The 26,699-nt window shown below is 44.2% G+C and overlaps 1 protein-coding gene across 1 annotated transcript in view; it reads left to right on the forward strand.

Annotated features, from left to right (window-relative positions):
• The first annotated feature begins 6,094 nt into the window (after positions 1-6,094).
• LOC147318469 (uncharacterized) overlaps positions 6,095-26,699 on the forward strand; it is a 35,125-nt gene continuing 14,520 nt past the window's right edge. The window contains exon 1 of the mRNA XM_086310424.1: positions 6,095-6,224. The gene's annotated coding sequence lies outside the window, so the exon portion shown is untranslated. The remainder of the gene's footprint in view (positions 6,225-26,699) is intronic.

Consider the following 26,699-nt stretch of genomic DNA (forward strand, 5'->3'; position numbering starts at 1 on the left):
CAGTGTTCACAAAGCTCCGTGTGCAGATACAGAAAGGCTGGCCTGCAAGGAAGATGTCACTGGAACCTGACTTACAGCCACACTTCCCAATCCACCATGAACTCGCGGTCTTGAACGAATGCATCGTCAGAGGTACACACCGATTGCTAGTGCCTGAGTCGTTGCAGAAAAAACTCGCTGATATAGCTCATGAAACTCACCAAGGCATTGTACGTACCAAACAACACCTGAGGGAATTGTACTGGTGGCCCAAAATGGATTGTCACATAGAGACACTGATAAAGAACTGTGCAACATGCAGACAGAATGACAAGTCCACTATCACCCATGATGCTCCACTTCAACCCATTCCTTTACCAGCTGCTGCTTGGGGAAAGGTGTCTGTGGACATCATAGGCCCTTTTGAAATAGCCCCTTCTGACTGTAGATTTGCCATCACATTAGTAGACTACTTTAGTAAGTGGCCTGAAGTAGCTTTTGCTTCCCGAGCTGATGCAGCTACTATCATTCAGTTCCTTTCTGTAGTTTTCTCTCGTGAAGGGAATCCAAAGACATTGATAAGTGACAATGCCTCTCAATTTCTCTCTGCTGAGTTCGCTGACTTCCTTAAAAGCAGGGGAATCCAACACCTGAGATCCTCAGTGTATTACCCAAGAGCTAATGGGGAAGTTGAGAGATTCAAAAGACTGCCTACAGACTGCCTTGATTCAAGGACAACCCTGGAAATCGTTCCTGAGAACTTACCTGATGGACTACAGAGCAAACCCTCATTCAACAACTGGAGTTTCCACTTCAGAACTGCTCCATGGACGACGAATGAGAACAAAGTTACAGGTAATGGATATGCCTGTTCCTCAGACAGAGAGGCATACCATGTGTGAAATAGTTAAGAATAAGCAAATGAAAATGCAAGAATACACTGATGCTCGCAGACACGCCAATTCATCCAACTTTCAGCCTGGTGACAAGGTACGGGTTAGGAAGCCATGGAAGGTAAAGAAAGGCGAGTTAAAGTTTTCTAAACCAAGGACTGTCATGACAAGGAAAGGACCAAACACTTATTTACTTATTTGACGGACGGACCTGGAACACCTCACACTTATCGGCTCTGTCAGAGCTGAACACAGGTACTGATTCTGACACAACAATGGACTGTCATAAACCAGGAACTGATCTAGCATCTAACTCTGAGTCTGATAGTAGGCTTAGGCCCACCAGGATGAGGAACCCACCTTGCTGGACCCAAGACTTTGTTATGGGAAGTTGAATGTCACTGAGTAATGTGAAATATGTTAAACGTGTATTAGGTGACATACATCAGAATGATGAAGTCAGGTTCACATAAGAAATCCTTGTTCAAAGGGGGAGATGTTGTGTCCACACATTATTGCATTTGTTCTGTAGATGCATTTACCAGAAGCGCTAGAGGGCACTAGTGAGTATGTTGTTCTGGTTGTGGTATTTGGAAAAAGAAGAAGAAAACAAAGAAAAATAAAGAAAGGAGTTATCTCCGGTGATCCTCTGTTCCTGCCTGTGTGTGTGTGTAATGCCTGCTGAGTGCTTCAGAGTTTTTACGTGCTTTGGGGTTTGTACGTGCTTCGGGGTTTGTACGTGCTTCGGAGTTTGTACGTGCTTCAGAGTTTGTACGTGCTTCGGAGTTTGTACGTGCTATGGAGTTTGTACGTGCTATGGAGTTTGCACGTGCTTCGGGGTTTGTATGTGCTTCGGAGTTTGTACGTGTTTTGGAGTTCGTACATGCTTTGTCTCTAGGGGCCACCGTAAATATACTTTTATTTATTCACTCCACATAAAATGTAATAAATAAATCATATAATACAAAAACCAACTGTTTACATTTCAACTTTTAACTATTTAAAATTTCAGCGTTTTCCTTTTACACAAATTTAAAGTGAAAAAACACAAAACACTGCAAACCACAACACAATTAAATATACATATGAAAAAATATGAAAACAAAAAGAAGATGCACATTCTCCCAATAAGGAGCCGGCTCGTGTCGTTCACTTCAAAGAGTCGGCTCTAAGGGGGTAGCAGCCTAAGCAGAGAAGCCCATACCTCCCTCTCCCCAGCCAGCTCCTCCAGCTTGTCCGGGGGAACACCAAGGTGTTCCCAGGCCAACGGAGAGATATAATCTCGCCAGCGTGTCCTGGGTCTGCAATGGGGACTCCTCCTAGTGGGACATTCCCAGAACACCTGCCCAGAAGGCATCCTTATCAGATGCCTGAACCACCTCAACTGACTCCTTTCGATGTGGAGGAGCAGAGGCTCTACTCTGAGTCCCTCCCGGATGGCTAAACTCCTCACCCTATCCCTAAGGGAGAGGCCAACCACCCTTCAGAGGAAGCCCATTTCTGCCGCCTGTATCCCTGATCTCATTCTTTTGGTCACTACCCAAAAGAAGGGTAGGGACATAGATCAACCGGTAAATCGAGAACTTTGCTTTTACACTCAACTCTCTCTTCACCACGACGGACCAATACAGCAACCACATCACTGCAGCCGTAACACCAATCCATCTGTCAGTCCTCCGCTCCCTTCTCCCATCACTTGTGAACAAGTCCCTAAGATACTTGAACTCCTCCACTTGGGGCAGAAACTCATCCCTGACCCGGAGTAGGCACTCCACCCTTTTCCAGCTGACGACCATGGCCTCAGATTTGGAGGTGCTGATTCTCATTCCCACTGCTACACACTCGGCTGCAAACCGTTCCAGTGTGAGCTGGAGGCCATCACCTGATGAAGCCAACAAAACCACATCATCTGCAAAAAGCAGAAATAAGATTCTGAGACCACCCAAGTGAAAGCTTTCCATAACTTGGCTACGCCTAGAAATTCTGTCCATAAAAATTACGAACAGAATCGGTGACAAAGGGCAGCCCTAGCAGAGTCCATCACTTACTGGGAACAAGTCCAACTTATTGTCGGCTATGTGGACCAAGCTCTTGCAACAGTTGTACAAGGATCGAATGGCCTGTAGCAATGGGCCAGACATCCCGTACTCCCGCAACACTTCCTACAGGACACCCGGTAGGACATGATCGAATGCATTCTCCAAGTCCACAAAACACATGTAGACTGGTTGGGCAAACTTCCATGCATCCTCAAGAATTCTTGAAAGCATAAAGAGCTGGACCAGTGTTCCATGACCAAGACGAAAACCACGTTGTTCCTCCTGTATCCAAGGTTCGACTAACGGATGGACTCTCCTAGACTTTTCCAGGGATGCTGAGGAGTGTGATCCCCCTATAGTTGGAACACCCTCTGGTCCCCCTTCTTAAAGATGGGAACCACCACACCGGTCTGCCATTCCAGATGTACCACCCCTGATCTCCATGCAACATTGCAGAGACGTGTCAACCAAGACAGCCCTACAGCTCTACAGAGCCTTCAGGAACTCATGGCAGACCTCATGGCCAATTCCAGACTGAGACAGAGTCCAGCCCCTCTCCAGGAGAATGGTTTCAGAGCCCAAGCCATGCGTTGAGGTGAGCCCAACTATATCTAGTCGGTAGATGCTGACACACAGCCTCACGCACTAACTCAGGCTTCTTCCCCAACAGAGAGGTGATGTTTCATGTCCCAATTGCTAGTCTTGATAGCTGGGGATCAGTCCGCCAGGGCCTCTGCTCCTGACCGCCGCTCAGCACACATTGCTCCTGACCCTTACGACGCTTCCTGAGGGTGGTGGGCCTCCAGGAGCATGGGCCGATGTACTTTTTTCGGGCTGTGCCCAGCCGGGCCCCATCCAGACGCTCACCCTCGGGCACCCTCTCCAGGCCTGGCTCCAGGGCGGAACCCCGATAACCCTATCCTGGACAGGGTGAACTGTACCCTTGGTCTTTTACTCATAGGGGTCTTCTGAAGGCTCTTTGTCTGGCCCGTCACCCAGGACCAATTTGCCATGGGAGACCCTATCAGGGGGCAAAAGCTCCCAGACAACATAGCCCCTGGGATCCCTGGGCCACACAAACCCCTCCACCACAATAAGGTAGCGATTCATGGACGGGAACATATCCGGAGAATAAGTGCGTTACAAAGTCTTGTTTGGTGCCAGCACTAGTGTGTCAGAATGACTAGCTAGCGCTTGGCGAAAATACAAATTGTAAAGGATTGGATTATGAGTTAACTTCATTGTTGCGTTCTCAGTGTCATTGTGTCCAGAATTGCCACATAGTATTGGCATAGTTGTTCCACACCTGCAACAATGTGATTTAGCGAGTGTCCTTGAAGGTGTAATAGTCTAGAGGCTATTAAGCTTGTCAATCATATCAGCTATCTATGACAGAGAGTCTGTAGGAGAACATGCTTGTTGTTGGATGAGAGTGTATGGGGGTGGGAGTTATGGAGTGTGTGTGTGTGTGTGTGTGTGTGTGTGTGTGTGTGTGTGTGTGTGTGTGTGTGTGTGTGTGTGTGTGTGTGTGTGGGAAAAAGGAGCGTGACTTTAAGAGGAGAGAGAGGGATTGTTTTGATTCTTCAGGGAGCGCTTTTTTCTGTTTTGGCGTTGGCTATGGCCCACAGTAGCCTGTGTTACCATTCCTAATAAACAGCCGGTAAACTGAATACCGAACGCCTCTGTCTTCTGTGGAGGGACGATACAATACAAAGTCCTCTGTATGTGGTCTGTTTAGCTAACCTTGTCACGCATTTTTAATGCAGTCAGGGCATCTCAGCTGTTTTCCCTTTAAATCATAATTTGCTTTATCAAACTTTCTTGTATGTCTTGGTAAAAATGCTGATGAAGTACAACCAGCAACAGAACTATATCAAGCTGGAGGCCTTGGAAGGACAGTTTGAATTTCTCGAATTCCACGAAAAAGGTGTTCAGTTTTATTGTAGCTTCTGATAGGGAAAAATTTTAGAAACAGATTTGTATTGTTTTAAACCTTGCCTTTAGCAAACCGTTTTGTAAATTAAGGAAACATGTATTGTATATGTATAAAAAGCAAATCATTAACTTTGAAATTTGGACTTTAGGTTCTGCAAGGGAAGAAATGTACCTATTTAATGGTTACTAAGTGGTGGCTTAATGCATTTAAAATGGACAGTCTTTACCTGTGACCTATACAAAGTGCTGCCTCAAAACCACATGAATTTTTATCTTACAGTTATTGAGAGATTTTTCGTGCCCCCTGATTCAGAAGTCATATACAGGGATGCAACAGGGACAGAAGCTGATGTGGAAATAGTCAGGGCCTTGTTGGACAAGGCAATGTTGTGCTGACTGTCAGAAGTCAGCGTGAGCTTGAAAGGCAGGTTTAATCAGTCTGTTGGTGAAGACATACTACAAGAGTATGAAACAACAGAAATGCTAACTGATGCCACAAGAGGACAAATGGTTAACATCCTGGTGGCTCACATGATTGTGAGTGGGTATATATGTGGGTATATGTGTTTCAGGGTTTCTTTTTATTTGTGCCAATTTTCTGCATGGCCGTGGCATACATTTTGATGACTAATTTAATATCTCCTCTCAGACACCTCCCCACAAAAGCAGTCAGAGAGAAGTATCCTCTTGGTATTGTGATGCTCTTCCCTTGCCTGAAGAATCCATATTTTAAGAAAGGCTATGTAAGTGTCATTTTTGCATTTCAAAATTCTGAGTTCTATGAACTGAATGTGACAATAACCTTTCTTAATTTAAGGATGCTATGATGCTGCAAGCAGCACAGGATACGTTTCTTGGCATCTGAAAACAGTTCAAAGAAAAATTTGGCGAAGATCTGCAGTGCCACAGAATAGCTCTGTAGACCTTTTTCCAGGAGGCCCAAATTTCCAAAGGACTGTTAATGTTGACAGGCAGCTTGATGGGGATGCTTGCCAAGAGGTAATATCTTTGCTCAATCATACTACAGAAATTGCCTGATTTTCTAGAAGATGAGAAAGACATTTCAAAAGCTTGTTAATGAGACAGGCAGAAGTGCTGAAATCCTCTCTATCTTCCCAAGATTCCTGTATAGTAAAGGACTAGTGAGTTTGAAATGAGATGTTTGAAATAGCTTGACATTTCAAAGTATTTGTGTTGTTTAATATCTTCTCTGCCAAAGGTGTAACAAGATTTCATTTACCTGTTTGATGACGAGACATCCTCTAGACTGCTTCAGAAATGGGACGACGAGCTAAGCAGCTCACTTCAACACTAGAGATGCATCACTTGGTGCAGTCGGCAGAAAGTCCTCCAGGAAGTGATCTTGATGACTCAACAAGTAAGTTGTTTCTTTTTCTTGTTTTGAAGCATTTGCCATAATTTTAGGTACAGCTGCTTCATTCATGATTTTTGCGATCATATGATTAATATTAGGAAATGAGAACACCTGTGAGACAGTTTTTTTCCCTTCAATGTTATTTGTTTGTTCAGTGAATCGCTGAAAGATGAATCTGATTTTTGTCATAAATATGAACAAGAGTTTTCAGTTAATCCTGTCACTCATTGTCCTCAGCCTACGACCAAGAAATGGCTTTCTTGCTGTTGCTGGTACATCTACTTCCACCATCTCCAGGGGAACAAAAGTCTCAAAAAATTTGTGCAATTAGTGCATGCGAGGCAATTGGGAGACTTGTACTCTTTCATGAGGTAATCATATTATTAAGGTGGTTAAAATAATTTATGTCACCTTTGTAGCCATATATAAATAATAACATAGTCAAAGGAGCTTGCAAAGAAAAGCGTTTCACCTCTCATCCGAGAATCTTCTTCAGTTCTAAGGTCAAATGGTGGACAGTCTGGCTGCAGGTTATTCTCATGTCTAATGTTGAGTTTCCTTATCTTAAGCCTAGTCGTGCTGCAGTTTGGGGGAACATCTCCGTAATCAGCAGGGTTGGCAACCATACCACCGCGCTGTTGACCATCAGAAGAGGAAGTCTGACAGTGTCCATATCACCATAGCTAAGCATCTCATCCAATACAATGCAAACCACTCCCTTGGGGCATTTGATGAACTTTTCAAAACACATTTTGTGTTCAATATGTCTTATGATGCTACGTTGGAGAATTTTTACACATTCCTGCAGACAACAGTGTATTGTGTAACATTAATATGGGCAAAATGAGAGAGTCACCCAGATTTAAGATTTGAGAGCCAGACTGCTTAATCAGCCACTACCGCTCTCACTCAGGGAGTGAGAAGTTAAAACTATGCTGACTTGTTTAATTTATCAGAAACTGTATCCCAACAATCAGCAGTTGATTTCACATTTAAGAGTTGAACATGGTTAATATCCTAGGCCCAAATTAAAATTGTTTTGTTCTCAGCAAGGCTGTAGGTTTCAGTTCTTGACATACGCAGGTTTCCGAAAGCACCTTAACAGTGGTCATGTTTGCAATGTGTGCCTCCATTGTGGCCAAATTACAGGGGAGTGGGATTTCCAATAGTTTGGTGTCCTCAATTGTAGGATACTTGGACGAACTAACAAGTGAAATTTACTCACAAGCAAAGCATACTGCCATTTCTGCTTTACTTGTAACTGATCCCAGCATATCTGGGATAAATCAATCTTTTGACAAATTTGAAAATATTTTCACAAATCTGAATACAGAATGGAAACTAAATAAATACTTCAACCAAAATGGGGAGTTGAGCACCCAGCTGAAATAACACTGGGAGTGAGATATGACAACAGGCAAAATCCAGTATTTATGATCAAGTACTGTAAGTGATACTTTTATATATGGACCAATTTTAGAAACACTGAGGTTAGTGTGCAGAAATCCAGACATTTATGTGCTCTTAAATGAGTGTAGACCAGAACCTAGTGCTTACACTGACTTCTCTGATGGAAGTTATTTTAAAACTCACTCTTCGTTTTCAGCCAAAAGACAAGCATTACAAATTCAGCTATGCTATGATGACTTTGAAACAGCCAATCCCCTTGGCTCCAAATGTAGAATTTCCAATTTATAAGAAACTTGCCCCCCAAATTTATTTTGGTTTTGAATAGCATTCATTTGGCTTGGTGCTAGAATCGACCAGAATTCTTTGTAGAATTCTGCAGGAAAGCCATCTGGACCTGGAGCCTTATTATTGGGCATACTTATCAATGCTTCCTGGAGTTCACCTGGTGTTAGTGGTGAATCCAGTGCCATTGCTTGAGTGTCTAATAATTTTGGAAGAGTTATGTTGTCTAAAAACTGATCAATTTCTTTTTCTTTTTCTTTTTTCTTTTTTTTTTTTTTTTTTATGCCTGTCCCGTTTGGCTCTTTTGCCATCAGAATTGTTGTCTAAAGGCAAAGAAAGATGCCCAACGGATTTACTTTACCAAATTGACCATCCCAGCCTTGGGATGGTCCATTTGATTCACCTTTTATTGTTCATTTTATTTTCACTTACTGAATATGGGACAGACTTGACTGGGGGAAAGAAGGGGAGAAAGAAAGAGGGAAAGAGAAACAGCTGAGAAGAGGGACGGGGGAGAAGGGCAAAAGACAAAAACCAACAGAATGAGCAGGAAAAAAAGAAGAAAAAAAAATGCATATATCAATCACCTGGGTCACCTGCTGAGAAAGAAAAAAGAAAACAAGCAGAAGAGAACAAGAGTAATAGAATAAACAACATCACAATGATATATGGGAATATGACAGTAAATACTAAATATTAAACATTATTGTGCAGCACATAAGATCGACAGAACACAGTGTGCTTTGAGGTAGGAGCCAAAAAGGGTGTAGTTTGTGGGTGTGATCACCCGTGTGTACACCTGTGAGCATGGACGCGCTTGTTTTTTGTTTTTTAAAAGGTTCCTTCATGTAATGATCTGCTAGAGGGTGTGGGGGGGCCACAGCCCCGTCCTCCAGGGCATGAAGCAGGTATGGAGGAGATCAAAACTCCAGACATCCAGAGGCCCCCAGAACACAAGAGACCAAGGAAGACCAACAGAGGGGCAGCCGCGCCACTGTCCCAGAAAGAGCTGAGGAGAGTCCCAGATAAGTGCTCACTCAGCAGCCGCGGAGCAGAAGCCAGGGGGAGTTGCAGTGACGCGCCCGTGAGCTCCGCCGGCAGCCAGCCGTGCCTAAGTGACCGAGCCCCAGGCCGAGAGGCCGGTGGCACCCCACCTCCGAAGTGGCCCGAGCAAGCCCCAGGCTCCAGGCCCCGATAAGCGGCCGCCAAGGAGTGAGCCGGTGTGTACCTGGACGCCCATCCCCGGACACAAAGAACCACCAACACACCAATGTCTGAGGGAGTCCGCCACTGGCAGGGGAAGTGGTGGTAGGGGGAGATAGGCCTCCAAACCTTGGAGGGCCTAAGATGTCCCCAGAGAGGTGGCGCCTGACACCCAACCTGACATATAGACACAGAAATACAGGCACACACATATACAAACATCCATTCCCACCCTCATGCTCTCATATACACTTACTCCACACTCAACCAACGTGGAGACAGACATAAAGAGACGCTGTACACACGATCACACTCCCCAAGCGTACTCTACGAACCGGGTCTAGGTACCCTTGCCCCTGGAGGGGGGAACTGCACCCAGACCCAGGTGGTGTTACCCTTTTCCCTGCGGTGGGGGGAGGCAGACCGCCCCGACTCCGCAGCAGCAGGGAGGCCCCACACTCCAGACCGCAGTCCAGATCAATTTCTTTTTTAGATGGGTTTATTTGTGGTGAATACAACGTTTTATAGAAATCCCTGAAAATGTTGTTTATTTGTATGGGTTCATATATTGTGTTCCCAGATGAATCTTGAACAGCACATATAGTTGTTTTTTCTTTATTTATTTTTAGCTGGTTTGCTAGAAATTGACCGGATTTATTACCATGTTCATAATTTTGTAAGCGTAGTCTTTGTACTAAGAATTTTGTTTTTTTATCAATTATCTCATTTAATTCTAGTTTTGTTTTGCGTATTTTGTTCAATGTTTCCTGATCTTGGTGGGACGCGTAGGCTTCTTCTAGTGATTTGATGTTTTTTTCTAATTCCTGAATATTTTTGTTTTCTTTTTTCTTTTTATGTGATGAGAAAGAAATTATTTTACCTCTCATCACAGCTTTCCCTGCTTCCCATAGAACAGAAGCTGATGTTTCGGGAGTGTCATTATAGTCTAAATATGAAGTCCACTCTTTTTTAAAATATTTAATAAAGTCTTCATCTTTAAGTAGTGATATATTAAATCTCCAGTTTTTTCTTGGCGTAGTATTATTCTTGTGCATTAGTGTTAAAGATACAGGACCATGATCGCTGACAGTTATAGGGTGAATCTCAGTGTCTGAAATGTCGTTCAGCAGTGAGCTGCTGACCAAAAAATAATCCAGACGAGAGTAGGAGTGATGAACATGTGAGAAAAAAGTATATTCCTTACTGGTGGGGTGAAGGGAGCGCCATGCATCGCAAAGACCAAAGTCGCTCATATACTGTTTGATTATATTTATGGACTGCCAATTACGCTGAGTTCCCGCTGTATTGAGCCTATCCATGTCTTCATTTAGTCCAAGGTTGAGGTCGCCTCCAAGAACAAGTGTGCCATCTAAGTGTTCAGAGAGTGCACTGAAAAAACCGTGAAAGAATGAGGGATCATCAACATTTGGACCATATACACTTGCAATACATAGCTTTTTTATCAAGTATAGATAGTTTAATAATTAAGAATCTGCCCTCTGGATCTATAACTGTATCGAGTACCATGAAATTAATATTTTTATGTATTAAAATTGCTACTCCCCTTTGTCTAGAATTATAACAAGCTGAGAACACATTGGGAAACTCAGGTGTTTTAAGTTCATTCGAACCTCTAAGAGGTCTGTGGGTCTCTTGTAATAGGACAACATCTGCCTGTAGTTTTTTGAGTTGGTTAAATATTTTTAACCTCTTTTCTCTGGAGCCAGCTCCATTTATATTCCATGTAATAAGATAAGATAAGATAAGAAAAGATAACCTTTATTAGTCCCACACGTGGGAAATTTGTTTTGTCACAGCAGGAAGTGGACAGTGCAAAAGTTATGACGCAAAAATTAGAATACAATAAGAATAAATACAGTACACAGCTGTACAGAATAGAATAAAATAATATACTATATACAGTAGAATAAAATAGAATAAAAATATACAATAAGATAAAAATAGAATACGAATGCTATATACAACTGAGTAAAAATACAACGATGCCAGAAAAGATTATTGCACTTAGTGTTATTGCACATGTGTGGATGTGTGTGTTTGTTCAGTTAAAGTCTTTGTTGTGGAGTCTGACAGCAGTGGGGAGGAAAGACCTGCGAAATCTCTCCGTCCCACACCGTGGGTGCCGCAGTCTCCCACTGAAGGAGCTGCTCAGTGCTGTCACAGTCTGCTGCATGGGGTGGGAGACGTTGTCCAACAGGGATGACAGCTTAGCCGCCATTCTCCTGTCACTCACCACCTCCACTGGGTCCAGAGGGCATCCTAGAACAGAGCTGGCCCTTCGGATCACCCTGTTCAGTCTCTTCCTGTCCCCAGCAGAGATGCTGCCGCCCCAGCAGACCACACCATAAAAGATAGCAGAAGCCACCACAGAGTCATAGAAGGTCTTCAGGAGTGGGCCCTCCACCCCAAACGACCTGAGTCTCCGCAGCAGGTACAACCTGCTCTGCCCTTTCCTGTAGAGGGCGTCTGAGTTATGAGTCCAGTCCAGTCTGATGAACACCAAGGTACCTGTAGCTGTCCACAGCCTCAATGTCCATACCCTGGATGTTCAGTGGTTGCAGTGGAGAATGCTTGTGCCTGCGGAAGTCTACCACCAGCTCCTTGGTTTTACTGGCGTTGATCTGGAGGTAGTTCAGCTGGCACCAGTCCACAAAGTCTTGAGTCAGTCCTCTGTACTCCTTGTCGTCCCCATCAGTGATGAGGCCGACTATTGCAGAGTCATCAGAGAACTTCTGCAGGAAGCACTGGGTGGAATTGTGGGAGAAGTCTGCAGTGTAGATGGTGAAGAGGAACGGAGCCAGAACCGTTCCCTGTGGGGCCCCCGTACTGCAGACGACCCTGTCCGACACACAGCCCTGAGTCCTCACATACTGTGGTCGGTCGGTGAGGTAGTCCAAAATCCAGGTAGTGAGGTGATGGTCCACTCCAGAGTTCTCCAGCTTGTCCTTCAGAACCGAGGGAAGAATAGTGTTGAAGGCACTGGAGAAATCAAAGAACATGATTCTCACAGTGCTTCCAGCGGTCTCCAGGTGAGCGAGGGAACGATGTAGGAGGTGAATGACGGCATCATCCGCGCCAATGCCAGGCTGGTAGGCAAACTGAAGTGGGTCCAGTGATGAGCTTGTTAGGCGCCGAAGCTGAGCCAGGACCAACCGCTCCAGGGTCTTCATCAGGTGGGATGTCAGAGCCACCGGCCTGTAGCTGTTGAGGTCCTTGGGGCGTGAAGTCTTTGGCACTGGTACAACACAGGAGGTTTTCCAGAGCTGTGGGACTCTTCCCAACCTCAGGCTCAGGTTGAAGAGGTGCTCCATCACCCCACACAGTTGGTCCGCGCAGGACCTGACGACCCTCGAGCTGATGCCATCTGGGCCCGCTGCCTTCTTGCCATTAATCCTCCTCAGTTCCCTCCTAACCTGGGTGGTTGAGAGAGACAGGCTGGAGCCTTGTGTTGAGTGTGTATTGGATGCTGTTGTTGGGGGTGGGGAGGAGTGAGCAGGGTGAATAGAGGAGGTGTGAAGTGTCTGAGGTGTCAGAGGTGGAACAGCAGCAGTGGGGGTGGGTGAGTCTGCAGCCGATGTTGTAGACTGTCTCATGGTTGAATCAAATCTGTTGAAGAAATGATTCAGTTCATTTGCCCATGAACCTCAGTGTACCCATAGATGTTTGTGTATAACTAGGGATGTATGCTGTGTGCGTCGCTTAGACAGGTGGAGAGAATACGTCACTTGTTCATAAATAAAGAGAAGGAGAGAGAGAAAAAATGTGTGGCGAGATGCTCCCTGAGTCTGACTTTGTATATGCATAGTTACTAATATGAGTAGGCTTGGCTTAAGTGTGTGTATCCTAAACGACTGTGTGCGCTGTCTGACTGAAGTAAATGTGCTGCCGTTGAGCGCATGGTGCGTATGTGTCGAAATAAAGGATGTTTGTGGATGAGTGTCGAAGCAGGTGATCGAGGCAGCGAAAGGAATAAAGAAAGAAACCAAGGACAGGGGTTCTTGATAACAGGTTGCACGACTGCATGTTTAAAGACAGTCGGAACATAGCCAGATGACAGTGATGAGTTCATTAAAAATAAGATACAGGACCCGATTGTATTCAATGCATCCTTAATGATACGAGAAGGAATAATGTCATGCAGAGAATTTGACCTTCTCAGGTTATTAATTATTTCCTTTAAAGTCGAGAATGACACAGGTTCAAACTGTTGAAAAACCATTGAACATTCCGAAACTGGGGCTTGATTTATTACCGGAGAATGTGGGGCCCTTAACACTGAGATTTTATCTATAAAATAATTTAGAAATTTTTCGCAGAGGGCCGGGGAGGCACCCATCGAAACATCAGAGCAGGGATTAACCACTGAGTTAAAGATTTTTAACAGAACTCGAGGATTGTGACTATTAGTCGCAATAATGTTTGACAAAAAATAAGTTTTTGCCATTTTGGCAGCCTTCTGAAATTTAGACCGACTCATATGCAGGATGTCAAGGGACACCTGAAGTTGATCTTTTTTCCATCTCCTCTCAGCTTGACGACATTCACGTCTAAGAGCGAGGGTGGATTCATTTAGCCAAAGTTGGCGAGAGGTTTTACGGCTTTTAGTTTTTACTGGAGCCACAGTGTCCAAAATAGAAGAACATGTAGAAATAAAAGAGTTGACTACGCCATCAACCGAGAGAAGTGCATTACTGATGTCATCGTAACAGAAAGAGTTAGCAAAGGCCGCAGAGAAAAGGGCAACAGCCTCAGAATTAATCAGACGCGATAGGCTCAGTGGACCCTCAGAGTTCAGTTCCATATTGCATAACTGAACATCAAACATAACTGGGAAATGGTCCGAAATCCCAGCATCATTAATGTCTGTGATGCAAATATCCAGTCCATACGACAATACCAAGTCCAGCATATGCCCTTTAGTGTGGGTTGATTTTCTCACCCACTGAGTGATATTAAAAGAGTCAATAGGGAAAGAAAGTCCTTAGCCAATAGGTCCTCCTCACAGCATATATGAATGTTAAAATCACCACAAATAAGAACACGATCATAATTTAAAAAGATAAATCCTAAAAGATCAGCAAATTCACGGATAAAATCCTTGTTGCGCTTCGGAGGTCGATACACCACCGCACAGAGGGTCCGGGGGGAACCGGACAGCTCCAGTAGTTGTACTTCGAAGCTGGAATGCGAGGCAGGAGGCAGTTGCCGCACTCGAAATTTACTTCTAAAAACCAAGGCTAGCCCTCCACCCCTGCCCGCGGTCCTAGGAGAGTTAAAAAAAGCACAATCCAGTGGAAGAAGTTCCAAAAGGGATGTAGAGGCTAAGCCTACGCTTGAAGCCACTGAGGTGGTCGTTAACGGGGGTGACGCGATGTCACTGGTATGCATGAATTAAGTTCACAGTCCAATAACTCCAGCAGTATGTATCTTGTCCTTTTTGGTCTTTATTCTGTATCGACTTAGCATAACAGCGCAACGGTCACAAACTGTTTGCCTTCTCAATGACACACCTGACGCCGATTACGTGCGTCTACCTTAAATACCTTTACATTACATAATCAAAACAGAAAAAGGTGACCTCTAGTGACCACATAAGGTATTAACCCAAGAATGGCTCCTACACCCCGGCCCCTAATTGAAATGGCTATCAGACATGGCAATTCTAATCACAAAGAAAATAAGGAGCCACTAATACAGTCTACTTTAGACCTATACATTCACATAAATAAACATAAGTAACACACTTTTAGATTACAGTCTCATGTAACAAGCAAAGTTTAGTTACAGGTCTTTCCAGAATATTAGTCTTTGTTTTTAAACGTGCAGATCGCACAAGTCCTTTTTTGTCACGAATGGCTTCCAGAACTCTTCCAAGTGGCCAGGAACCACGCGGTGCAGAAGAATCCATTATAATGACTATATCTCCAGGTTTTAGATTCTTCTTCTTTTGGTTCCATTTTTGTCTCTCCTGTAACAAAGGCAGGTATTCGCGTATCCATCGTTTCCAAAAAAGATCTGAGATGTACTGAGCCTGTTTCCATCTTCTCTTCAGATACATATCCTGAGGGTCAAATAGTCCGGGTGGTAAAGATGGTTTTCCTTTCATCAGGAGGATGTGATTTGGTGTAAGTGGCTCTAGGTCTTTTGGATCATCAGAAAGCTTTGTGATGGGTCTGTCATTTAAAATTGCTTCAATTTCACATAGAACCGTATTTAATCCATCGTCGTCCAACTGTTGTTGCTGAAGAACGGATCTCAGAATCTTTCTGATCATACGAATTATCCGTTCCCAAGTTCCACCATGATGTGATGCTCCAGGTGAATTAAAACTCCATCTTATTCCAATGTGTCGCAAAGCATCCACTATTTGGGTATGTTTCAGCAATTCAAGAGCCTCCCTTAACTCTCTGTCTGCTCCGACAAAGTTGGTTCCATTGTCCGATTGGATGTGAGCGACTTGACCTCTTCGACTCACAAAACGACGCAAAGCATTAATGCAGGCATCTGTGTTTAGAGAGCTAGCCACTTCCAAGTGCACTACTCGGCTGGCTAAACAGGTGAAAATGACTCCATAGCGTTTAGCTGTACCTCGTCCTCTTTTCACTTCAATAGGTCCGAAGTAATCAACCCCGACATTGGTGAATGGTGGGTTATCTGGCAAGATTCTTTCCTTGGGTAAATCTGCCATCTTTTGCTCCAAGGCTTTTCCATGATATTTTCTGCAAAAATTACATTCTGCGATAACCTTCCTTACAGCTGAGTTGGCCTTTGTGATCCAGTATTTTCTCCTTAGTGTGGATAAGGTGTGGTTACGACCGCTATGACCAAGCTGTTGATGAATGTGCTTTAGGATGAGACTTGCTACATGTTGATCCTTTGCAAGAACAAAGGGATGCTTTATTTCTTCTGGTAAGGAGCCCTTTGTCAGTCGTCCCCCAACTCTTAAGAGGCCTTTATCGTCAAGATAAGGATCTAATCTATAAATTGAGCTGTGCCTGCTCACAGAACCTTTCCCACTTGACAACGTAGCAATCTCCTCTCCAAATCGTTGTTGCTGGCAAAATCTAATAATGGCAAGCTCAGCTTCCAGAAGATCCTTTGAAGATAGTCTGTACAGTTGCGTTTTCTTTACTTTCTCCTTTGTAGTACCTTTACAAATTGGGTTATCTGAGTAAGGTTGCGGTCTTTTTTTCTTATTTCTCATTGAACGAAGGATTTCCTTCAGTCTAAGGAACCAAGCAACAGCAACCTTGAGCCTTCTCCAGTCTGAGAAGTACACCATCAATTGACATGTAGCATCAAGCAAGTCTTTTACCTGAGTAACATTTACTGTGGCCTCACCTTTGACTTCAGGGTCCTCTAGTTCTAAGGAGCATTCCATTAAATTGGTTGGCCAATCACTTTCTGGCTTCTGCAGAAAGCTTGGTCCTTTGATCCAGCGGCTGCTATGAACAACGTTCCCAGCCTTGAGCCCTCTTGTAGCATCATCTGCTGGATTTTCCTTTGAGCTTACATATCTCCATTGTGATTGTTTAGTTGCAGTTGTAATGAATGAGACTCTGTTTGCCACAAAGGTAAGGAATCGTTTGTCCTCATTCATTATATATTTGAGTACAGATGTACTATCTGTCCAAAATATAGATTGCTCGAGTTTCATTCTTAACTGAGCCCTTAACATGAGATCCACTGGGATGGCAACTACAGCAGCTGTTAGTTCCAGACGTGGAATAGTGACAGGTTTTAGAGGTGTTACTCTTGCCTTGCCCATCAAGAACGCGACGTGGATGGATTTCCTATTATCTTGCATGCGCAGATATGACACGGTTCCATATCCAGATTCACCAGCATCTGAAAAATGGTGTAGCTGTGCATGTGAGAGAGGTCCAAACTCTCTTGGTTGTATACACCTTTTAACCTTGAAATGGGAAAGCATTTGCAAATCACTGAGCCAACCTTTCCACTTTTGCAACATGGTTTGGGGTATTGGTTCATCCCATCCCAGTTTCCTTTTGCAAAGCTCCTGCTGCATTCCTTTGGCAGGCAGCAGGACTGGTGCAAGAAATCCCAATGGATCGTAAATGGAACTTGATATTGATAACATTCCACGCCTAGTACAGGATTTTTGAGGGATATCCATTTTGAAGTTGAATGTATCAGTTTCCACGCACCACTGCAAGCCCAGAGCTCTTTCTACCGGAAGTTTGTCTCTGTCAAGATTTAATTCTTTCAAGTCTTTAGCCCTTTGCTCCTCAGAGATACTTTGCAACAGGGTGCGATTGTTACTGACCCACTTGGTCAGTGTAAATCCTCCCCTTTGACAGAGTGCTGAAAGATCTTTGACCAAATCGACAGCATCTGAGGTGGAGGCCACACTCTTTAAACAGTCGTCCACATAGAAGTTCTCTTTCAGCGTTTCACATACCTTGTCTAGGAATTCAGTTTTATTGTCCTCAGCTGTTTTTCTCAAAGCGAAACTGGCACAGCTAGGGGAAGATACTGCACCGAACAGATGAACAGTCATGCGAAACTCAATTATGTCCTTGCTCAGATCTCCATCTGGCCACCATAAAAAACGCAGAAAGTCTCTATCCTCTTTGGCAACTTTAACTTGATAAAACATTGCCTTTATGTCACCCATAAATGCGACTGGATCCTGTCGAAATCTAAGCAAAACCCCAAGCAATGTGCTTGTGAGATTAGGACCTTGTAAGAGCTGCTTGTTTAATGATGTCCCCTGGAATGATGCCCCACAGTCAAATACAATTCTTATGGATCGTTTTCTGGGATGGTAAACTGCGTGATGAGGAATGTACCACTTCTTTCCATTTTCGCAAGACAGCTGCTGTGAAGGTATTTGCTCTGCATATCCATTACTTATCATCTCGTCCATAAAGTTTTTATATTCTTTATGCAACTGTTCATTGTTGAGAAGTTTTCGTTGTAGACTTTGCAATCTTTGTTTAACTATGGAGAAATTGTTTGGCATCTTTATGTTATCCTTTTTAAAAGGTAACTTCAAACAGTAGTGTCCATCTTCCATTGTTGCAGATTTTTCCATGATCTTCATGAACTTAAGGTCCTCCCTTGACAAACCGTTTTCCTCTGTAACCCTTTCATTAAAGTCATAGTTATATTGACTTTTCAACATCTCCTCCAGCTTACAAACAGATATCCTATTTACAACTGTTGGTGGGTGCTCGCTGTCCAAGTTGCTTTTACCATCTTCCATGGGCCCATTTATGACCCAGCCCAATGCTGTTCTTATAGCATATGGGCCATTCCCCTGGCTATGAATGACCTCCCATGGTTCCAATAACTTGGGAGCGTTGCATCCAATCAACAGGTCCACATTAGCCATTATGTGGGGAATTTGAACCTTTGACAGATATGGCCACCTGATCAGATCTTCTTCCTTTACAAAGTTATCCGTGGTGACAGGCATCCTTTCCTGTGTTAGGATTTCTGGAAGTTCATAGAAGGCATTGCTGCCTAAACCAGAAACTTCAAGACCAGTAAGTGAGTGGGCAGAGACGACCTTTTCTTGACCCATTGTTTGTAACAGGAAGTGAGTTCTTTTGCCCACAAGATTTAGCCTTTGCATGAGGTGCTCTGAACAGAAGCTAGCTGAACTGCCAGGATCTAAAAAAGCATATGTCTGTATGACATGACTACCTTTAACAGACTTTATTTGAACTGGCAGAATGGAAAGCAAACCGCTTTCTCTTCCGGCCCCTGTATGACCACAAGTTTTTACATTCTTTGAAGAGGAGGGCTCTCCATAGCATTCAGGGCTTACACCATCGTTATCAATATGGAGGACAGTGGGATGACCTTTACCACACGTTCTACATATCAAACGCTTAGCACAGTCCTTGCTTATGTGCCCAGCACCTAAGCAACCAAAACACAGCCCTTTCTCTTTTAGAAAAAGCATTTTGTCTCTGTGCTTCTTCCGCTGAAACTGTTGACACTCCTCCAGTGTGTGTCGTTGAGTACAGCAGACACAAGATGGCTTTACTGTAAAGTCATGGCTTGTTGTAGTAATCAGCCTTTCCGTGCTGTAGGTTTTATTCATGTTCATGGGTGTGGCTGTAGCAGCAAAGCTGTTCCCTTTAATTTGTTTGCTTGGTTGTGACTTCAGTCTGTTGTCAACCTTTGAGACGGGGATTGTTGACGTTACATTCTGAATGTCCCCAAACAAAGGATCTGAAAGAATTTTCACCTGCTTTTCAATAAATGCAACCAAATCTTCAAACCGAGCTCTGTGTTTAGAGGTTTCCAATATATCATATGCAAACGCTCTCCATTTCTCTCTCATTTTATATGGCAACTTGCACAAAATGATTTTCATGTTCACTGGCATGTCCAGTTCCTGCATATGTTGCAATGTTTCCATGACATTACAACTCCCACGTAAGAAAAGGGAATATGCTTGCAATGATTTCACATCTTCAGTTTTAATTGCAGGCCAAGATAACGCCTTGTCAATGTAAGCAGTTGCAATTTTATATTCATTTCCGAAGTGTTCTTTGAGCAGTTGCTTTGCTTGTATATAGCCTTGTCCTGCAGCCATATGTTGACAACTGCGTACCAGCTCTCTCGGCTGTCCTGTTGTAAACTGCTCCAAATAATACAAGCAGTCCCTCTTATTGGCCTTTTCTTCCACTCCTTGTTCAAACGCATTAATGAAAGAGATGTACTGAAGAGGATCACCATCGAATACAGGTATTTTCCTGGATGGTAATGACGATGCACGCTGATGCTGAACAAGGGTTGCAGTTATTTCATTTTGTCTTTGTAAAATGGTACAAATGTCCTCCGACCGTCCTTCTGCCGCTGTAGGAATTGACCTGGGCGATGGAGGATCCACATTGTGAAATTGCGTTGTGATGACCGTTTCAGCTTGTGGCTCACCTTCAATTTCCGTTCCTGGCAGGATCATTGCAGATATGTTGCTTTCAGTCTGTACTATTTGCACTGCAGGTTTATCTTCATTGACTGGTGTACTAGGCTTGACTGTGGCTGAAGCAGCTGTTTTCTTGATTTCACTTTCATAATATGAATTCATAGCATTGGACAATATGTTAGATATACTTTGAACTTCAGCAGCTTGGAGAACAGCTAACTTTGCAGAAGAGGCAGAAAGCAACGCTTCAAGCTCAAGCTGTTCACGTTTCCTCCTTAGCTTTAGCTCTTGCTCCTCCAAAGCATGCTTCTCTTTTAAGACTGCCATACGAGCGAGTAATGCTGCCTTTTCTGCTTTTGCTTTGATTTTGGCAGAAGAAGTTGTGCTCACTTTACCACTAGATGAGCTTTTAGTGACTGAAGATTTACCAACAACATTTGAAACACTGTCCTCTGGCTTAACACCATCATCAACACCATGATCACCCTTTAAATGTAAATGTTCGCAACCTGACAACCATTCTTTCACTTCATAAGTGAACTCATCATAATGCATTGTTTTTGCTTTAAACCATGTTTCATGCTTTTCTTTTTCATCATCTGGTAACAAACACATCAATGAACCATGAATTGTTTTTGCTTCATTACACAAACCAACAAAATCATTGAATGATGCTTGAATCATAGAAGTTTCATTTTTTTCCATTGAGACCCTTATACTCTCTTTTAAATTCCATCCATCTATCCATCTTCATCCGCTTTGTCCGGGGCCGGGTCGCGGGGGCAGCAGCCTAAGCAAAGAGGCCCAGACCTCCCTCTCCCCAGCCACCTCCTCCAGCTTATCCGGGGGAATACCAAGGCGTTCCCAGGCCAGCCGAGAGATATAATCTCTCCAGCGTGTCCTGGGTCTGCCCCGGGGCCTCCTCCCGGTGGGACATGCCTGGAACACCTCACCCAGGAGGCGCCCAGGGGGCATCCTTGTCAGATGCCCGAACCACCTCAGCTGGCTCCTTTCGATGTGGAGCAGCAGCTGCTCTACTCTGAGCCCCTCCCGGATGGCTGAACTTCTCACCCTATCTCTAAGGGAGAGGCCAGCCACCCTTCGGAGGAAGCTCATTTCTGCCGCTTGTATCCGCGATCTCGTTCTTTCGGTCACTACCCACAGCTCGTGGCCATAGGTGAGGGTAGGGACGTAGATCGACCGGTAAATTGAGAGCTTCGCTTTTACACTCAGCTCCCTCTTCACCACGACGGACCGGTGCAGCGTCCGCATTACTGCAGCTGCAGCCCCAATCCGTCTGTCGATCTCCGGCTCCCTTCTCCCATCACTTGCGAACAAGACCCCGAGATACTTGAACTGCTCCACTTGGGGCAGGAACTCATCCCCGACCCGGAGTGGGCACTCCACCCTTTTCCGGCTGAGAACCATGGCCTCAGATTTGGAGGTGCTGATCCTCATTCCCGCTGCTTCACACTCGGCTGCGAACCGTTCCAGTGCGAGCTGGAGGCCCTCACCCGATGAAGCCAACAGAGCCACATCATCTGCAAAAATCAGAGATGAGATTCTGAGGCCACCAAAGCGAAAGCCCTCCGCCACTTGGCTGCGCCTAGAAATCCTGTCCATAAAAATTATGAACAGAACCGGAGACAAAGGGCAGCCCTGGCGGAGCCCATCACCCACCGGGAACGAGTCCGACTTATTGCTGGCAATGCGAACCAAGCTCTTGCAACGGTTGTATAGGGATCGAATGGCCCGTAGCAATGGGCCAGACACCCCATATTCCCACAACACCTCCCACAGGACACCCCGAGGGACACGGTCGAATGCCTTCTCCAAGTCCACAAAACACATGTAGACTGGTTGGGCAAACTCCCATGCACCCTCAAGTATCCTGGAGAGGATAAAGAGCTGGTCCAGTGTTCCGCGACCAGGACGAAAACCGCATTGTTCCTCCTGTATCCGAGGTTCGACTAACGGACGAACTCTCCTTTCCAGCACCCTGGCATAGACTTTCCCAGGGAGGCTGAGGAGTGTGATCCCCCTGTAGTTGGAACACACCCTCCGGTCCTCTTTCTTAAAGATGGGGACCACCACCCCGGTCTGCCAGTCCATAGGTACTGCCCCTGATCTCCACGCAACATTGCAGAGGCGTGTCAACCAGGACAGCCCTACAACGTCCAGAGTCTTCAGGAACTCGGGGCAGACCTCATCAACACCAGGGGCTCTGCCACCAAGGAGTTGTTTAACTGCCTCAGTGACCTCTTTTAAATTATTAGCTTTATTTAATTTAGCTTTTCTATCACGTTGCAGTCTGTCTAGTCTCTCTGCAAGTGCCTTAGCAGTCAATTTCACCACTCGTTTTTCCTTTTCTGGATGTGTCTCAGCCTTGCTGGCGTTGCTACTTTGCACAGCTGATTCTGCAGCAGGCTCCGGGGGCCTGTCAGCAGCTTTATTTGTGTCCATAGTTCAAATGTTCCAAAACTCAAATATTTATCAAGTATTGAGGGTTTATGCGCACATGCGAAAGTTTGTTTATAAATCAGTTTTATTTGGGTTGACCACCAATGCATTGGAATTACGTCTTCTTAAATAAGTGTGCACACTTTTATCAATGGCCATTTATTAGTAGCGCTACTCATACCTTGCGTTGGGCGCCGTACTGATTCCGATGAAGAATTCTAAGTCCTCTCCAACATCCACGGAACAATCGCCAAGCATTCCACGTCGTCAGTTGACAGACCGCTAGTCCAGCTGTCCGCTCCTCGTGAAACCTCCACGGTAACTTTTCCAAACGGCATTCAGCTCTCCGCGGTGATAGATCACTCAGACTTTAATTGTCCTGTTTGCGCCGAGTCTCCAAAACACCGCGGCGAAGTTGGCACAAACTTTTCCCCCAAGAAAAGCAGTTTGTGACTCTAATGTAGAGGCTAAGCCTACGCTTGAAGCCACTGAGGTGGTCGTTAACGGGGGTGACGCGATGTCACTGGTATGCATGAATTAAGTTCACAGTCCAATAACTCCAGCAGTATGTATCTTGTCCTTTTTGGTCTTTATTCTGTATCGACTTAGCATAACAGCGCAACGGTCACAAACTGTTTGCCTTCTCAATGACACACCTGACGCCGATTACGTGCGTCTACCTTAAATACCTTTACATTACATAATCAAAACAGAAAAAGGTGACCTCTAGTGACCACATAAGGTATTAACCCAAGAATGGCTCCTACAAGGGAAGAGGACTCACCATGGCGAATCCAGGTCTCCGTTAGAAACAGGACGTCCAGCTTTGACGCGAGAAAAAAGTCGTTTACAACGAAGGACTTGTTCACCAGTGACCTAGTGTTTAGCAGAGCCATTCTGAGCGTAGCCATGTGGACGCTACTAGGAGCACGTCCCAGCCGGCGAAGACTGCTGTGATCCACACCTCCTCCAGAGACCCGCTTCCAGCTCCATACAGGTGGGCACTCAACTGGTAGGACCGAGTGGGCTTGCTGGCCAGCATAGCGAATCCATCGATGACAACACAGTCTGAAAGTATACTGGGAGGGCCGCAAGAAGTCTATCATGGAGCGGTAATTAATCACTCCATGTGCTTTTAAATAGGCTTTAATACGAACGCGAAAACCACTCCGTTTACCCCGTTTCCTATATCGTTTCTTGTGTGGTGGAAAAAAAGGCAGGTAGTATGTGCAGGCGGAAGTATCCGTTCGAGACTGGGAAAAATTCCCTAAGTTCCAATATAGATCCGGCTTTTGATGATTCAAGGGTTGAAGATTTAAAAGAGTTTGTTGATCATAGGCAATTAGAGCAGTAACATCCGGAAAGCATATAGAAAGTAGTAAGGCAAAAAGTAAACAACACTCAGGAAGACGGATCCAGAGACGGCTTGCCGTACACACTGGCGCCATAGTCATTCAGTAGCAGTCATTTCTGTCACCTTTGTTTGATTTAGAAGAATGATCATCAAAAAGGTACACAGTGAGGATGATCCTTCCTGAAAAAGATGTGTTTGAAATGCATTGCCAGTCTCTGTAAGAAAACCCACAATTGAAGGCTTTATAAGGGTTGAAAAAAAATTCCACACTAAATTTACTTAAGTACAGGGAGTGCAGAATTATTAGGCAAGTTGTATTTTTGGGGAATAATTTTATTATTGAACAACAACCATGTTCTCAATGAACCCAAAAAACTCATTAATATCAAAGCTGAATGTTTTTGGAAGTAGTTTTTAGTTTGTTTTTAGTTTTAGCTATTTTAGGGGGATATCTGTGTGTGCAGGTGACTATTACTGTGCATAATTATTAGGCAACTTAACAAAAAACAAATATATACCCATTTCAATTATTTATTTTTACCAGTGAAACCAATATAACATCTCCACATTCACAAATATACATTTCTGACATTCAAAGACAAAACAAATACAAATCAGCGACCAATATAGCCACCTTTCTTTGCAAGGACACTCAAAAGCCTGCCATCCATGGATTCTGTCAGTGTTTTGATCTGTTCACCATCAACATTGCATGCAGCAGCAACCACAGCCTCCCAGACACTGTTCAGAGAGGTGTACTGTTTTCCCTCCTTGTAAATCTCACATTTGATGATGGACCACAGGTTCTCAATGGGGTTCAGATCAGGTGAACAAGGAGGCCATGTCATTAGTTTTTCTTCTTTTATACCCTTTCTTGCCAGCCACGCTGTGGAGTACTTGGACGCGTGTGATGGAGCATTGTCCTGCATGAAAATCGTGTTTTTCTTAAAGGATGCAGACTTCTTCCTGTACCACTGCTTGAAGAAGGTGTCTTCCAGAAACTGGCAGTAGGACTGGGAGTTGAGCTTGACTCCATCCTCAACCCGAAAAGGCCCCACAAGCTCATCTTTGATGATACCAGCCCAAACCAGTACTCCACCTCCACCTTGCTGGCGTCTGAGTCGGACTGGAGCTCTCTGCCCTTTACCAATCCAGCCACGGGCCCATCCATCTGGCCCATCAAGACTCACTCTCATTTCATCAGTCCATAAAACCTTAGAAAAACCAGTCTTGAGATATTTCTTGGCCCAGTCTTGACGTTTCAGCTTGTGTGTCTTGTTCAGTGGTGGTCGTCTTTCAGCCTTTCTTACCTTGGCCATGTCTCTGAGTATTGCACACCTTGTGCTTTTGGGCACTCCAGTGATGTTGCAGCTCTGAAATATGGCCAAACTGGTGGCAAGTGGCATCTTGGCAGCTGCACGCTTGACTTTTCTCAGTTCATGGGCAGTTATTTTGCGCCTTAGTTTTTCCACACGCTTCTTGCGACCCTGTTGACTATTTTGAATGAAACGCTTGATTGTTCGATGATCACGCTTCAGAAGCTTTGCAATTTTGAGACTGCTGCATCCCTCTGCAAGATATCTCACTATTTTTGATTTTTCTGAGCCTGTCAAGTCCTTCTTTTGACCCATTTTGCCAAAGGAAAGGACGTTGCCTAATAATTATGCACACCTGATATAGGTTGTTGATGTCATTAGACCACACCCCTTCTCATTACAGAGATGCACATCACCTAATATGCTTAATTGGTAGTAGACTTTCGAGCCTATACAGCTTGGAGTAAGACAACATGCATGAAGAGGATGATGTGGACTAAATACTCATTTGCCTATAATTCTGCACTCCCTGTATATGCAGTTTGTAATAACTACTCATTTGATTTAATGCATGATCTTCTTGAGGGTGTAGCTTATACAACATCAAATAGCTTTTTTGAATATCTCATACAACTCGTCATGTCAGAACATGACTTGCCTTCCAGGATTTATGTTTTGATTATGAATCTTTAGAACAAATAAAAAAGTCCAACAAAGATTATTTCGGAGAGGGCATTGGTTTGAATTATATTCAGATGCTGTGTCCTGTTTGAAACATCCCATTGTTCTTTGGTGACAATATTCCTGCAGGAGACAAAAACTGGAATTTGTTGTTATGATTACTTCAAATAATGAACATAGTTTTCGTACCATCTCTGGATATATATATATACATATATATTAGGGGTGCAACGATACACAAAATTCACGGTGTCACGGTTCGATATTTTTTCGATACAAAAAAAATGTTCATGCCTTTTTAATTTGTCATTTATTAAAATTATAAATATATATTTTAACTCAAAAGTACAGTTTTTAAATTTAACCCTAACCCTTGTGCGCGTTTTTTATTTTGACAGCGAATGCGCACCTGCGGACCACTTATGTGCAGCCCTGGTTATTTAGCTCGTCATATTGCAGCCACAGAAATTATTTTGTCCATGAAACCATAAAGCTGCACTTTCTTTTTGCCTTATAGTCTCATTTGTCATAACTTCTACGTGTATTCAAAATTGAGAGGTGGGCAACGACGCCAGGGGTGAGGTGTACACCCTGATGGTAAATTGGACTCCGTGTATCGTGCCCACCCCCAAGATCCTATATGTATGTGTAATGAGAGTGTGAGTAATGTGAATGTCTAAGTTGTGGGATAAAATTGAGGCAGAGGCAGCTAGAAGGGGACAGAGGGGGGGGGGGGGGGGTAGCCTCCTCTGCACCCTGGTGACATACCCCTACTCCAAGGCCCTGCATGTGTGGGTGGTTGTGGTGGAGCGGCGAGGTCTATCGCGATAGTTTAATTTCTCTAT

The sequence above is a fragment of the Aulonocara sp. 'chitande type north' Nkhata Bay genome, linkage group LG11 (assembly GCF_057382095.1).
Source record: "Aulonocara sp. 'chitande type north' Nkhata Bay isolate Kocher_YH1m ecotype deep benthic linkage group LG11, A_spYH_male_GT1.1, whole genome shotgun sequence".
Classification (NCBI taxonomy): Eukaryota; Metazoa; Chordata; class Actinopteri; order Cichliformes; family Cichlidae; genus Aulonocara; species Aulonocara sp. 'chitande type north' Nkhata Bay.